This window comes from Drosophila sulfurigaster, chromosome 2R (genome assembly GCF_023558435.1).
Source record: "Drosophila sulfurigaster albostrigata strain 15112-1811.04 chromosome 2R, ASM2355843v2, whole genome shotgun sequence".
Classification (NCBI taxonomy): domain Eukaryota; kingdom Metazoa; phylum Arthropoda; class Insecta; order Diptera; family Drosophilidae; genus Drosophila; species Drosophila sulfurigaster.
Genome location: NC_084882.1, coordinates 12,758,369 through 12,772,007, shown reverse-complemented (window position 1 = coordinate 12,772,007; position 13,639 = coordinate 12,758,369). Strand labels below are relative to the sequence as shown.

Here is a 13,639-nt window from a genome sequence, read left to right as displayed (position 1 = left end):
AAAAAAAACGTATTTTACTTGCAGCCAAATGATCAACTAATAACTTACCCTATATGCAATTTAAATATCGCATCAACTGTTTCCCTTTGTCATACCCGATTCAGCACATCGTAGAAAAAGTGCTGAAAATTGTTCAGCAGAAAGGATTTACGCACAAAATGTTTTTGGCCAATGGCCATTTAAATGTTCCTTCCTGCTTTATTTTGCAACTTTTCATTAAACATGCATTTTTAAAAAGTTGCAATAATTTGACAATATGTGTGCATGCGCCACCGCGTGATGAAAAACATAAATATTTCCCAAAAAAATATTGATAAAATGATGAACGATATTGATAAAAACCTCCCATTGTCACCATCTTTGTTCATTGTCATTGCATTTATTTATTTTATTTTGGGTGCTTACGCCTCTTCGTTTATTAAATATTTCGCGTCCTTCAGCATACAACAAACCTAAAAAGAAAAGAAGAGATAAATAAATACATAGTTATGAAAGGGTTTTGCAGATTCGATTCCATAAAATATTTAACAATATAGTGAGAGTTATTATCGAGCAACATCGGCAACAGATCAAAAAATCGCTGCCTTTTGGCATATAAATTCAATCGGATCATTTGTTGGCATTAAACATTGAATCTGTATAAATATTTGGCATACACAAAGTTTAACAATATTTAAATAATTGTTGTAAATAACTTGCCTTAGGTTATTTCATAAAATGTTTGTCTTTCGAGTGTGAATTGTTCAATAGAGTAAATACTCTTTTTTTCCATACAAAAATATTTCACTTCCAAATTTTGCAATTAAATTGTTTAAAAGCCGCCCCCTCTCCCACTTGAATGTGTGTTACTGTAGTAACAAGTGAGAACTTGTTATGAACACAACACATCACATACATGTAGGGGGTCTTTTTTTTAAAATGCCTTATTCCCTGATGCTACTGCTGCTGCTGTTGTTGATGGGGGGCTAAAAAGTTTATGCGATAGGAATTTACAAATTAAATGTTAAATAAATTCCATTTGAAAACAAGTGTGCTCGACTGTGAGATACCCGCCGCCTATTTTAGTACTAAATTATATATTAATTATATTTGGTATATCGATGAAGTACTACATTCGAAATATACCACAGAGGCTGAAATATACCAGATACCAAAATGCGTTACCCTGCTTCAAAATTAAACTTCTTATATGATTTTTGTCGATTTGTTGGTTCAGATGTAGGCGTGGTAAAAATGCGAAACAAACTTCATTAGAAAAATTTTAACTCTATCTCTTATAGTCTCGAGAAACAAGGTGTTCGAGGTGGACAGACAGACTGCCAGACGCACAACGTCGCAGCTGATGATGCTGATCAAGAATATATATACTTTATAGGTTCAGAGATGCCTTCTTTTTCCTGCAGGCACAACATTATAATACCATTCTATCCTATGGGTAGCGGGTATAATGATGAAACACAACACACACACACACACACAGGCGCATACTCAACCATCAGACGTCAAGTAGCCTGATTGCGGCATGAGGCAAGAGGCATGCGTTAAGAATTTGTGAGTTATTAAAAGCACAGTCCGTTGACTGTTGTTGCAGGCACCTTAAGTGGAAGCGGAAGTGCAAGTGGAGTACTTAAGATTTAATTTATTTTATTAACAAGTTGCACAACTGCAACAAACAAAACTCTCCACCTCTTCATGGCTAAAGCAAACTTTGAGCAGGGCTGCAGCGAAATGAAAATGAAACTGACGCCTTTGAATTACAGTTGTTGCTACACTATATAGTATATATATATTTAGTATGTAAGTAGTTGTGCGTTGTTTGTTGGCTTTTTTAATTAAATTAATATCTGTTGACGTCGACTGCGATTCTTGGAGTTGGAGGCGGGCATCTTAAAGCCAGCACGGTTTTGCCCGAAATTGTGACACCGAAATGAATTTGTAGCAATTCATTAACATTCAAGCAGCCGGCAGCATAAATTGCTCATATAAGCCAACAATAGCAGCAGCAACAGCAGCAGCAGCAACAACGACGACGACGGCAACAACAAGGATATCTATCAGAGCAGCATATATCTTTTCTTTTATACCCTTTCAACCCGAGCAAAGCGAGTTGGGTTATAAATAAGCGCAGCAACAACAACAACAACAACAACAGCAACATTTTCAAGGACATTTTGAAGAAGAACAAGCACGAGAACGAGAGAGTTGCTTCCTTGCCCAGCTGGCCACTGCCACTTTGGCATTTCTTATTTATTTTTTTTGTTTTTGTGTTGTGTTGTGTTTCTGTGTGTTTCATGCTTTTGTTATTGTTTTTGTGTTTGCTTTTTTTGTGTTCATCTCTCGCCTGCGAAAATTTATACGACTTGCTAAAATTGCACATAAATTAAATTTATGTTTTATGAGCGTTGTCCTCAGTTGTTGTCTTCAGTTTTGCTTCAGTTCAGTTCAGTTTCAGTTCGTTTCGGTTTAGTGTTGGATTTCAGTTTCAGTTTCTGTTTCGTTTAGTTTTTGCTTTTGTCTTGCGCTGTTTCGAAGCTGTTTTTTTGGCCCTGATCTCTGTTAACATAGTGCGACGCATTCACGTGCCGGAAAAATCGCATTTATTTAATACGCACAGTAAATTTTCAACACTTGGAACTAAATAGACGCACATTTAGTGTCATTTCGATAGAGGCTAGAGAATCTGTTCTTCTTCAGCCTAAGTAACGACTGGGCCAGCCCACATGACATTAATAATTCACTTTGCGCAGTCAATTTGGCCAAATCGCTTGGCTATTCAGTCAGCCTCCCTTTTTTTGTTGCTGTTGTCTTTTTTGCTGTTGTTTTTGTTGTTATATTTTTATTTTATTATTTTCTGCTCGTTTTTTTGTGTGTCTGACTTTGCTGTTCATTATTTTTAAACGTCGCTGACAGTTGTAAATCTGTCAGGCTTATTAACCGTTAAATGTCACTTAACTGTCATGCGCTTGGTCAACAACATCAGCAGCAGCAGCACTAGAGGATGAAAGACAGAGAGAGAGAGAGAGAGAGGAAGGGAGATGTGCTGCAAATGAAGTCCAAAATATGCGCATAATACAAAAATTGTATAAAATTCGCTGATGGCAGCAACAATAACAATAATAATACTCGCAATAAAGCATCCATTTCAGCAATTGTAATTATTTTTCATGTCTTTATTACATTTAAATGCCAATTTATTGCCTTCGATTAAATTACCAGCATGCATTCATAATGAATCGCCATTTCCGGCGAGAGGTGGCCGTCGATTCGACTCGACACGACTCGACTCGATGTTTTTGTCCTGGGTTACAGCTGCAAAACAATTGAGCAATGGGCTTTATAAGCAATATATTTTATAATTTGATTTATGACAGTGCTTTGCTCTGACCAAACAACACAACTACAACTAACTACTCAGAATGCCGACAAACAAAAAACATCTAAAATACAAAGCTAGTCATTTGCGATTGCAAGTTTTTCACTGATCCAAATTGATGTTGGACTTTTAGTCCAAATTTGAATTAGAGCATCTTGTAGTATTGCCTTGACTTAATTATAAAATTTATGTCCGAGCAGGTAGTCGAGTTAATAAATCTGATAAATAGACAAATAGCCAAAGTAATATTTGTTGGCTTTTAACTACAGAAGGACTAAGAGAAAGAGCGAGAAATTCAAAATGCACTTCGACAGAGTAAAACCCTTAACTGAGATTCAGATGAAGATGCGGGAAGAATAGAGGCTGAGCCAAATGCAAATACATTTTCATAAATCTGGCAGCACTTTAATAATTTCCGTTTATCTCTCGCACTAGCAACGTCTGGGCTGTGTGGCACAATGCCACTGCCACTGCCACAGCCTCTCCGTTTGTTGTTTTTATGGCTGCTTACTTCTATGGCCTCTCCACTTGCTTCTGCCTGGCATTTTATAAATCGCTTGACATAGCAGCAGCAGCACAAGCAGCAGCAACACCAACAACAATGCCAAGTGAAAGTACAAAACTAAACAATGCAAGGCAGAGAGATCTGAGAGCAGAGAGAGACAGACAGAGACTACGAGTACGGCTACTTTGTAGCGATGGCAAAAAAAGTATCTACACGAATATGAAACATGGCAATAAATATTGTGCAGGCATTAAACGTTTGGCTTATTTTTACTTGCAACTGATGTGAATCCAGAGGCCGAAAGAGGACGAACGGGGGGCGTTGCCAGCCAGCATTGAACATCTTCTAACTGCCTTAGTTAGCACTCGGCTTAGCTCTGTGTTTGCTTTGTTTATGCGTGTGCTTCAAGTCTCTGTATCTGTATTTGTTTCTGTATTTGTTTGCTCTGCCTGTGCTTAGAGTCTTGCCAACAGCTTTTCTCGGCGCTGGTCTTTAGTTTTGCTGTTGCTATTGCTGTTGCTGTTGCTGTTCAGTAAAGCATTTCCACACCATTAAATTGACAATGCAATAAAATGCCAAAGTCCTTTCGGCCAGCTGCTCTTCAGCGTCGCTTACGTGCTGCATATTTCATGGCAGCAGCATTAATAAACGACACCAGCAATCGTTTTGCGCCTGTCCACAAAGGTTGACCTCTGCTCCTACACTCCACTTCAGAGTCTAGTGTAGACATATTTGCAAGTTGCTTTGCATTGGACTGATAAATTTGTTGGAAACGCTATCGAGCACATGGCGTATACGCAATATTTCAAAAGATAGGCAGCAGATCTCTTAATTTTACAGCAAAATGTCTAACTGGTCAATGCAGTTTAAAATATCTTCAACAGCACATGAAACAAGCAAATCGTTTAGTGCGCTTGGCTTCCGTTTTCACGAAGGCAACGGAAGCATTGGCCACACACAGACTATCAGCAGACATCGCAGCTAGGCTGCCCATTCAGGCAAATGCAATATGTCGGACGGTGAAAGCTGGTCTGGCAGGCCAAGATACGAATACGACTTCATGGATCAAGCCAACACAACACAAGCATAGGGTCAACAACAAAAGACTGAATGCGCGTATGTGTGCAGTGTGTTGGAGGTGTTGAAAGCAATTGGCGTTGCAAAAATATAGACTAACACCCGCAAGTTTGAAAGAAGAGTGAATGAAGCAGACACAGCAGACGCCAGACAAACGCATCCAGACTGAGACGTGGCAAACGTGCCTAAAAATGTGAACATTTTCTAGACTACAAAGCGTGAAAAGGCAGTTTGCTACGGCAACGGCAACATCAGGCAGTAGAAGCGACTGCAGAAGGTCTTTAAATGCTGTGCTCCTGCCGTGTAGGCGTGTCTGACTTAAAAGGGTTGTGGCTATAAGCTGCTGAAAAGGTAATTTCTCTTTGAGCCGGCTAGCTAAGGCCAAAATGAATTGCCCCACGTTGCAGCTACCAAGTTTTTTTTGGCTGCAACCGAAAACTCCATGTGTGTGTTTGTGGCATAATAAACTTTGCATATGCAATTTGTGCGCTCGATAAGCGGAATATGCAAAGTAGCTGCCACTTGAAGAGGCCAAAATGTGATTCAACTGTAACGAATTGACCGTATGCCGTTTGTGGGATTTGAAAAGCCCATTTTTATTTTACCCATAAGGTAGATAGGTATTATAACTTTATGATTATTTGAACATTATATTCAAGAAATATTCTTAATTGTTTTTTTTTTTAACGATTTGGTATATTTTATACTATATTTTCAATATAGTACTCTATCTATATACCAAGTATACATTTTGATATATTTCATTATTTTTGGTTTATTTAGTATATTTAAAGTATAATATTACATTATAGTATTTCAATATACCAACTATACATTTCAATATTTAGTATATTCATTTGTTAAATTTCTATGATAATTCTTGACTGTTTATATTGAACTTTTGTAAGGAGTATCTCTAAGTCGAGCACACTTGTCTGCAGTTTGTCTACTTTAATAGACGAAAATATCAACTAGGCTATTGTCAACAACTGTTCCCCGTACAAAAATTAGCTCTCATAATCGAAATGCGTGGCCCAGACACATTTTTTGTTGTTGTGGCATTCGCCATTCTATTTTTCATAGCATACCCTTAGGCGTCGTTGTCAAAAATAGCAAAGCAAGTCAACTGCCAAAAAAGCACAAAAAAAAAACACAGAAAACAAAAACAAAACAACAACTAGAATAACAAGAGATGGAGCGAGAGAAGAACAGAGATTGGCAGTGAGAGAAACGATGAGCAGCACTACGAGTAAATTACAAATTAAATCATAAAACGCAAGTGACAGCGCACAGGGCACAGATTTAGATTTATTACGTGACTGGAAACATTAAACGCTTTTGCCATTAACACACGCGCGCCAGGACTGGGAGGCAGACAGGGCGATACAGTGTGGGAATGAAAGGGAAGGGAGAGGAAGGGAAGGGAGACGGGCGGCCCAAAGCACATGGCATGTGTATCTTTAGCCGTGCATCTAATGTTGCTATTTGTATCTGACTTTCTATCTTTGAACTGTTTATGACTGTTAAATAATTAAGGATTTAATTGTCGCACAAAAACGAGATGTATGCATATTGTTGTTTCTCTAAATTGCCGTCTGTGTGTCTGTTTGTGTTTATGAATCTCTGATGATTGCATTTGATTGTCACGCACGAGTGCGCATTGATGAGCGGTCATTTATGGATCAATTGATGTCGAGATTTCAATAAATTAATTAGCAATTTACACGTTAATTGTAATTAGAATGATGAATTATGTATTCGCCTTATTGGCTGCCTCTACTTGAGAGTTTTGCTTAATTCTGATGTGGTTTTTGTTGACGCTTCAGCTGTTGTCGTCGTCTCAATAAGGCCAATTAACTTTGGCCTTTTGCCTGGCGTGAAAATGCGCAAGAGACACTTTCTCCACTCAATGTCAATGCTAATTTCAATATTATGCCATCGAGGTGTGAGTGTGCTGTTGTCGACGAGACACTTAAGAGTCGAGTCTCTAAGAGTCTAAGGCTTTGATTTGATTTGATTTGAGCAAATGTTGGGCTAAGTACTTGTAGAAAGTAATTTTCATTTAATTGACATAATTGCACACACTGTGCATATGTAATCAATTGTCGCAGCAAAATGCGACACTGACTCCCAACTCGAATTCCGGCTTCTGACTACTGACTACTGCAAACAGCCCAAGTGACAAACGGCATTTCATCACATCGACACACACGCACACACACACACACACACGCAGGCAATCGAGTGCACGCACACACACACACACAGGCTGTTGTAGACACTATCATTTGTTGTTCACTTTGCTGTTAAGCTGACAATGACAGCAATGGCAATTTTATTGGCAGGCACTGGCAAAATGGCCACTGGCATAGATAAATATTTGTTGGCTTACCATTGCATTCTCTCCCTCACTTCACACACACATACAAACTCAACCACACATATCACACACACTCTCGCACACATAGATAGATAGACGAACTAACTGCCACGCCTCAATATTCAAAGCCAAAGCTTTCACTCAAATGTCACTTATCTCCTCACCGTCATTGGCGCCAAACTTCACCACACAAATGTGCAACCGAATGTCAGACACTTTAACATCTGTTTACCATCTATGTGTGTTTTTGTGTGTGTGTGTCTGTGTCTGTGTGTTTGTATGTATGTGTGCGTCTCTTTTAATGTTTGTTTTCAGCGTTTTTGACTTCGTTTTAGTTACTAATGATATACAATCGACAAGTTTTGAAAGCGAAGTTCAGTTCAATGATTTTCACAAATTAACATAAATAAAAGTAAGTTGAAATTTGTTTTCGTTTGGAGCTTGGCAAACACGAGACTCTTAAAAATAACTTTATTTGAAGTACACACAAACAGCGCACCGCAAAATCTCGTAAATTAATTTGGTCTTTAAGGGGAGGTTCATCGTCAAATAAATAATTGAAAAGGAAAATATTCTTTTTTTATAAAAATAAGTAAAATTCTTTGTATGATAATGACAAGAATTTCACATCTTCGGGCTGACCTGTGACATTATCGTTGCGTTGCATAATTTACAATAAGCTGACAATGCCAGCCATCCGCTTGATATAATTATGCATTAATGTTAATTATCGCGACCATTGTTCGTTGGCATCACGCCCACGGCTTAAGAACAAAGGCGTTGCAGCGGCTGCCATTGCTGTGTTGCCGCTGGTTTTACTGGTTGCTGCTGCAATTTAAGTTCCAATCACAGAGGCCACAATCAAAAGCAAGTAGGGAGAGACCTGCCACAATGCAGAAAATGATTTTAATTACAATTAATTAATGACTGTTTAAATGTCGTGCATATTGCGTTCAGTTGTCTTCGCAATGTCGCATTAAACGTTGCCGAAATGCCCCGATGGCTTTTGTGTGTATTGCAACTGGCTTACCTTTGACGCAATTAATTTTGCTTAATGATAGCTCCACACAATCACACACATGGACATCATACACTTACTCAATAGATATGCAACATTAAGTTCCTCAGGTCTGGCGGACGCGACAAAAATCGTTATCGTCGTCGTTGGTGAAAAATGATCAAAATGCTGTCAAAGGCATATGGAAAAGTTGCCATCAACTGTCCGATGCAGAGACCCAGAGAGATGGGCGGCGAGACTCAGGAGGACCCACTTGAAGGATCAAGGACCTAAAACTAACCGAAAACTAAATTTCAAGGCTCATTGCGTGCGAATAATGTGGCCAATGTTTGAGTAGGCAAAGGGACAAGACTCGCTCAAGCTTTTTCGGCTGACTTTCGCCCAGTCAGTTATGTGTTGGGTCGTTCGTTGTGCACTCAACCTCACTAATGCTGCGGTCATACAGTCACACACACACACCCACACACACACACTCGCACATCCAAAAGTTTGACTTTCTTTGGACGGATGTCTGCGGCTCCAACAACAATAACAACAAAAGCAACAAGAACAACGCCAATTTGCATATGAAACACAAAAACGTTAATGATGCATAAAATGATTTTGTTAGCTTGTAAAATTCTTTCGATATATGTATATAGACGTTGAAATGACTGAGCACAGCCAATGTGGTGGGCGTGGCAGTCAGCCGCCCACTCGTTAGCACCCCAGACAGCTGTTAAGCTGCTTGTTAACCTGTTGATAAATATTTAGTCACAGTTCATATGAATGGAGCGCGATTCAAAAACCATTTTCCCTATCGATTTTTCAGCGCGAGCAAAAAAAAGAACCAAAACTCGAACTCAAATCACATGTAAAATTATGAAAAATGAGCAAAAATATAAAGAGCGAGAGAGGATCCCCAGAGAATAAATACTTTTTTGTGCAGGTAGCAAAAACACTCTGAACTCTGAAGCATAAAGTGAATGAGTCAGTCGGGAGACATAAATCATTTGAATGCGAAAATCAGTTAAAGCATAATTCCGAATAACGACTCAAATGTGTTTTATGCAAAGCTTTCTCTTCTTTTTTTTGTGTATTTTGTTTGACTTTTTGTGTTCTTTCTCTTTATTTAAAACAGCAACCAGGGACATAAACCAATAAATAAAAGGAGCTGCAAACGCAAGCAAATATTACACAGAAATATATGCAAAAGTACATGGCCAACATATTCAATATGCTGCGGGTAAAGTAGAGTATGAGCGAGTAATCAATTGAAGCTCTGGATTCTCTGCATTCAATTGGAAAGCATTTTTATATAGTACAGTTAATAAATTATTAAACAGTGCTGCGTATTATTGATGACCTTAACACCGCATGCATGAATATTTCAAATGGAAACTGTTGCCCGAGGCCAAAAGTCTATGAACTAATTAAAGTCAACGTCACACTTGTGTGTCAAGCGCTTGTCACGCTGCACTGTGGATCAAATTAACATTTGCATAAGAATCTGAATTCATAAATTATATTATTTTTATGCACTGACAAGTTTAATACTTTCTAAAGTTGCCAAATAAATTGTTTGCAGATTAATTGTGCAACATTATTAATTGCCTAAATAGACGCCTTACCCCACAGTGCGCTGCTTGAGTGGCAGTCACGCCTACTCCATCGCTCACTTTGGATGGGGGCATAAAAAGCTTGCAATCATCTTCTCACTTCTCGCACACGCACACTCTTTTGGGCTTGAGATGCAGCTGTGCGATTAAATTAATAACTGCAAAGGATTAAAAAACTAACTGGCATGGCAAGGACATGCGCGCCAACAGCTGCTGCCCTAAAACTTTCGCTGCATTTGTGAGCAGCCAAAGGGGTTAACTAAGCTAAGTTCACCCTTCTACCCCTTTGTTTTTTCTCTTTCTTTTTTTTTTTTGTTGTACTTCTACTTCGTAGCATAACCCCAGGCGCTCATTTGCATAATATTTACTTGTGAGCCATTGCTTCATGCTCCTCCGACCGTGTGGAAGAAAATAATTTGCTAAATTATGTCTTAAATAGTTAACAAAGTTTGCACGAAAATTGTGCGGACCTTTTGTTTGGTCAGACAGCAGATTTTCAGCTGTTTGTCGACAAGCAACGGTGTAAGAAGAACTGTTGCATGTTTTTGTTGTTGTTGTTTTTCTTGTTGTAGTTAAGCTGCTTGTTAATTTACTCGAACTGCACCCTTGTGACGTGCACGTTGCAAGAACAAACATCAAAGTGACATTAAAATCGTAAACGATGTGACAAGCAGCAGTTGATGGTGGAGATGAAGATCAGCTTCATTTTGCATTTTGCATTTCAACTTGAAACTAATTCACTTAAAGCCAAATATAAATCCAGTTTCAATTTTGTGCAGTGCCCCACCTTGAATATTACTTATCTTCACATGACGCCGGTTGGCGACTGGCGACGGCGGCGACGACGGCGGCGGACCTTGGCATATCGTAAATTTCGCCCCCAAAAACTTTCCATTAAGAAGCTCAAAAACAGATACGCCGAAACTTCCAAGTGCTCATCCGCTTGGCTGGTTTGGTTTGCACTGCAAAAGAGTCTGAGTTGGAGGCGCGACAAACGCGCGCCGCGCCGCGCAACAAATCACGCGTCGCAGCCGCCGACCGCCACAAATGGAAAAGCCGGCACTCCAACTGCCCAGCCAGCAACAGAAAGGGAGAGAGCAAGAGAAAACGAGAGAGAGAGAGAGAGGAAAAAATAAGGCAGGAAGTGCACGCAGTCTGTTAGTCGGGAAACGAATATCATAATTTACTTTGTCACCCGCTGCGAATTAGCATTGTGTGTGTGAACGATTGTACGTATGTATGTGTGTGTGTGTGTAGACTGCCACGCCCACATTTGACTGCTCAGCAGGCGGAACATTTTAAACAAAGCGACGTCATTTGAACGCCACTGCGCACAACTTTCTACAAAGCACTTAAAAATTTTGCATGAACGCTGACTTTAACATACGATAAAGAAGCAAATATACTAAGAGCTAGACAGAGAGGCAAATAGAGTGCGAGAGAGAGAGAGAGAGAGTGCGCGTAGTTCGGGCCAGACAAATAAGTGTAGTTGTAGCCAACAGACTCGAGATTGCAGCCAATGAATAAGAGCTGATTGTCGCGGTTGTTGGCTCTCTTTCCTCTCCTCCTCATCTCTTTTTCAGCCCACCGCAACTTTTCGCACATTCTCTAAAGAACGTGTGTGTGTGTGTGTGTGTGTGTGTGCTAGTGGCCACAAGACAAATTAATAAAAAAGCATTTGAGGCTGAAAATGTTCAACTGCAGCAGCGCTAATAAATAACGCGACGCCGACAGCTTCATTTGTTTAAGTGCCAAGCAGCGTCGTGACTGGGGGATCGTTGCTTCTTCCTCTCTTTTTGGATATAATAGAAAGAGTAAAACTTAATTTGGATTTTATCACGCGAAGAGTGAGAGTGAGAGAGCAATCCTTTAAGCTGGCAGAGTAGACACTTTCACTGAATAGAATCAAAGCAAATATGCGAGCGAGAGTCGAAGGCTCTATTCAATTATTACTAAAAGAAATCATATCCGGCTGAGCATTAGCAGGAAACAAATTACCGAAATTACATTTGTGTTATCAGAAGCTCAGTGTTCCTTCGCAGTGTGTTGGTCATCGAATACAGATACAGATACAAATACAACGAATAACGCATATCACACAGCATACACTTTTATTCGCTCAGCTTTCAATATGATTGCCCCCCAATGCTATTTGCAAAGTCATCACGTATACGCCACCGCACACAGCAGCACATGCGATATGTATGCGAAGCGAGACAACAAGACAGTCAGTCGGTTAGATATGAGCATCAGACACACACAAACACATTTAGATGCGTTTAGATTGGTTCATTGCCTGATTTCATTTTCTCTTAGGTCATTATTTCCGTTGTTATTTGCCATTATGACAATTTGGTTAGTAAAATTCGTTACGAGCTTAAAACTAATTTCAGATTAAGTTTCACAGATTTGCACAAGAAATCTCCGAGCAGAACAGCACACAGGACAGGACAGGACAGGAAAAGCAAAATTTTGCGTCAATAAACATGGCATCTGAACACCGGAGCACAAGCAGAGACAGCAAAAGAATGGAATGGAATCGCAGCGTAGCGCAACGCAAAAGCGAGAAAGAAACGAATGTAATAAGTGATTTACATGACTCGCAGGAATTTTGCCACAAGGCACACAAACAGAAAAAGAGAAAGGAAATCGAGAATGCGAGAAATCGATACTTCATTAAGATACCAAACGTGGCTAAAGCAGTCCAATGCGTTGATTGTCAAACGACAGTCTGTCGCTCAGTCTCCCAATATGTCTGTCTGCCTAGCTATCAGTCTGTCTTGCTGTGTGTCTGTATGTCTTTCTGTCTGTTTGTGTGTCTAACGACTACGCCTCGTTTTTGGTGTCTTTGCCTAGGCCTATCTAAATTGATAGATGAGTGAAATGATAGACGAAATCGCGTCGTTTTTGCTGCTGCTGCTGTTGCTGCCGCTGACTTGACATTTCACCAACATGTCGCATACGCAATATGCACACTTACCCAACAACAACAACAACAACAGGAATGACAACAAAATCATATTAAAGCCAGGCCTGGCAGCATTCTGAAGGCATTTTATTGACCATCAATGTTTTAATTTCAACTAAATTGCCAGTCTTGTTTATGAAGCCTGATTAAGTGAACCGCGCCCATATAATTTGGCCGCGAGGCTCAGCGGACCCACGAACTCGATTTATGACATTGCTGCTCACATTATTGAATGCGATAAATCATGTAATTACCACATATACACATAAGTATCTGAAGCATTTGATGTGGAACTGTTTGTTACGTTCATTACGCTTTCGACTGCTGCCTGCAATCGCCTAAATATTTCATGTGTAAATTTTAATAGGGGTCGCGATCAATTGAACACGACTGAACAATTGAAATGTTGTGTCGTTCTCATAAATTATTAAAATATTTTGCCAAAAGCTCGAACAACGTCGACGGGGGGAAGGGGGCTACATTATTTCATTGCGATGCGGCAACGAAACTAAATTAATTCCTAACCAAAAATATTGCATTGAGTTCATGATGACCATAATGACGACGACAGGTTGTCACTACATACAGCTAAAATATTTTTACATCTAATTTGAATTATTTAAGCTGGGGTTGTTCACGGGGAGTAATTGCAACGGAAATTGAAATTATGTTTTGCTTGGCCTCATTTTGCATTTGCAGTTTCGGTGTAAATTAAATGAT

General features: G+C 39.5%; 1 protein-coding gene across 1 annotated transcript in view; it reads right to left on the bottom strand.

Moving 5' to 3' along the window:
• Positions 1-205: 205 nt before the first annotated feature.
• LOC133837838 (uncharacterized protein C2orf42 homolog) overlaps positions 206-13,639 on the bottom strand; it is a 139,796-nt gene continuing 126,362 nt past the window's right edge. Inside the window, exon 4 of the mRNA XM_062268739.1 lies at positions 206-452. The gene's annotated coding sequence lies outside the window, so the exon portion shown is untranslated. The remainder of the gene's footprint in view (positions 453-13,639) is intronic.